Genomic DNA, 2,910 nt, shown 5'->3' with positions numbered 1-2,910 from the left:
GGGGGGGGGGGGGGGGGGGGGTGGATTGTGATGTCCCACATTGGTTGGGGAGGAGAACAAACCACCCTTTATCCCTTTATAAGGGTGTGGAAACCTTCCCCTAGCAGACGGCTTTTAAAGCCTTGAGGGGAAGCCCGAAGGGGAAAGCCCAAAGAGAGCAATATTTTCTCGCGGAAAGCCCAAAGAGGGCAATATTTGTTAGCGGTGGATTTGGGCAGTTACAAATGGTATTAGAGCCAGACACCAGACGATGTGCCAGCCTTCTCGCCCTTCCCCGAAGGGGGGTAGACACGAGGCGATGTGCTAGTCAAGACGCTGGGCCCCGAAGGGTGGTGGATTGTGTTGGTTGCCTTCTCGCTGTTCCCCAAAGGGGGTAGACACGAGGCGATGTGCCAGTCAAGACGCTGGGCCCCGAAGGGGGGTGGATTGTGTTGGTTGCCTTCTCGCTGTTCCCCAAAGGGGGTAAACACGAGGCGATGTGCCAGTCAAGACGCTGGGCCCCGAAGGGGGGTGGATTGTGTTGGTTGCCTTCTCGCTGTTCCCCAAAGGGGGTAGACACGAGGCAATGTGTCAGTCAAGACGCTGGGCCCCGAAGGGGGTGGATTGTGTTGGTTGCCTTCTCGCTGTTCCCCAAAGGGGGTAGACACGAGGTGATGTGCCAGTCAAGACGCTGGGCCTCGAAGGGGGGTGGATTGTGTTGGTTGCCTTCTCGCTGTTCCCCAAAGGGGGTAGACATGAGGTGATGTGCCAGTCAAGATGCTGGGCCTCGAAGGGGGGTGGATTGTGTTGGTTGCCTTCTCGCTGTTCCCCAAAGGGGGTAGACACGAGGCGATGTGCCAGTCAAGACGCTGGGCCCCGAAGGGGGGTGGATTGTGTTGGTTGCCTTCTCGCTGTTCCTCAAAGGGGGTAGACACTAGGTGATGTGCCAGTTGTCACGGTCCTACGTTCTTGACCGTGCGCCGTCGTGATCTATACACGCTCACGACTAGCCTTAAGGGGAATTAAGCCCCATATATATTTTTTGCCCCGGCTTTGTGGCTTCGTCGGACCTTAGGCGAGGTTTGTCTTCGCCAATCGAACATCGCTTGTGCGGAATCCAAGCTTGTCCAACCATACACGCCGCCTGTGTGTGTATGTTCAATCGTCTGCGACACATCCGACTTGCCTCTATGCTAGGCCAACTCATTCGGCTCGACCTTGCCTCTATTCGGACCAAGATCTCTCAATACAACGTCGCATCCCGTCTTGCCATCTCGATCCCCATCGACGGGGTCCATATGTCTTGACGCCATCCCGAGTCTCGGGATGTCGTCGGCCATCATAACTCGTTTGGTCGTGCCATCGAGAATGGGCCCGCGTGTCATTCATCTCATAGGGGCTTCCCGAACATCCATCCATCTGGGTTCTATCAAGGCATAGGCCCTCCCGTGCACATGCCGAGTCATTTACGGATACCGTACCGGATAGTGGGTGTATGTAGCAACCTCCAACACGTGGGCTAGGGCGCAATACCGGCACACCCGTGCCGTCCGGTATTGTCCTTCAAAAACCCATTTCAAAGGAAGTCGCCCGAGACACTCGTCTCGGCACGCTCGCCCACACTTTGACACACGTATGTGCCACAGGGTAGCTCACTTAGGCCACAGGGCCCAGGGGTGGTGGAGAGCTAACACCATGGTACCCCTGTAGTACATTTTGAGCCATTTTCATTCTACCAGGAGTAGACATGATTTTCGTGAGGTGTCATACGGTGTCGTGCATTGTCCGTCCAATGTCCGATTGACACCAAACTTGGCGAGCATTCATATTTCATATGGACGGACTTAACTCCCGAACCGCATGCTCAAATTCCTTCCGAAACCCCGACTTTTTGAGGTTAAGGCCCGGGGCCCTACCCGGCCCTTCAACAAGCCTATCTTGTCCTTCATGTCTATGCTGATGTCTCTGTTATGCTTGTGTCTCAACATGTCTTCAATGCCCACTTTGCGTGGTGGTGTGTTGGATGATACATCGTCCTCCTCGATCGCATCATGGCATTCTTCTACGTTGGCTCGCATATGGCCGGATGGATGTCTCTTGAGGGACGCCCCTTTGCTTGTCATAGTAAGGTTGTGACACCAGTCAAGACGCTGGGCCTCGAAGGGGGTGGATTGTGTTGGTTGTCTTCTCGCTGTTCCCCAAAGGGGGTAGACATGAGGTGATGTGCCAGTCAAGATGCTGGGCCTCGAAGGGGGTGGATTGTGTTGGTTGCCTTCTCGCTGTTCCCCAAAGGGGGTAGACACGAGGTGATGTGCCAGTCAAGACGTTGGGCCCCGAAGGGGGGTGGATTGTGTTGGTTGCCTTCTCGCTGTTCCCCAAAGGGGGTAGACATGAGGTGATGTGCCAATCAAGACGCTGGGCCTCGAAGGGGGGTGGATTGTGTTGGTTGCCTTCTCGCTGTTCCCCAGAGGGGGTAGACACGAGGCGATGTGCCAGCCAAGACGCTGGGCCCCGAAGGGGGGTGGATTGTGTTGGTTGCCTTCTCGCTGTTCCCCAATGGGGGTAGACACGAGGTGATGTGCCAGTCAAGACGCTGGGCCTCGAAGAGGGGTGGATTGTGTTTGTTGCCTTCTCGCTGTTCCCCAAAGGGGGTAGACACGAGGCGATGTGCCAGTCAGGACGCTAGGCCCCGAAGGGGGTGAATTGTGATGTCCCACATCGGTTGGGGAGGAGAACAAACCACCCTTTATAAGGGTGTGGAAATCGTTTTAAAGCCTTGAGGGAAGCCCGAAGGGAAAAGCAAGTCCAAAGAGGACAATATCTGCTTGCAGTAGAGAGCAGAATTATAAGTATATTAAGCACTGATTTAGAAGTATTTTATGAGGATGAATAAAAATAAAAAAAAAAAAAAAAAAAAAAAAAAAAAAAAAA

This window comes from Cucurbita moschata, unplaced genomic scaffold, assembly GCF_002738365.1.
Source record: "Cucurbita moschata cultivar Rifu unplaced genomic scaffold, Cmos_1.0 Cmo_Scf00026, whole genome shotgun sequence".
Classification (NCBI taxonomy): Eukaryota; Viridiplantae; Streptophyta; class Magnoliopsida; order Cucurbitales; family Cucurbitaceae; genus Cucurbita; species Cucurbita moschata.
Note: the sequence above shows the minus strand (reverse complement) of the source record.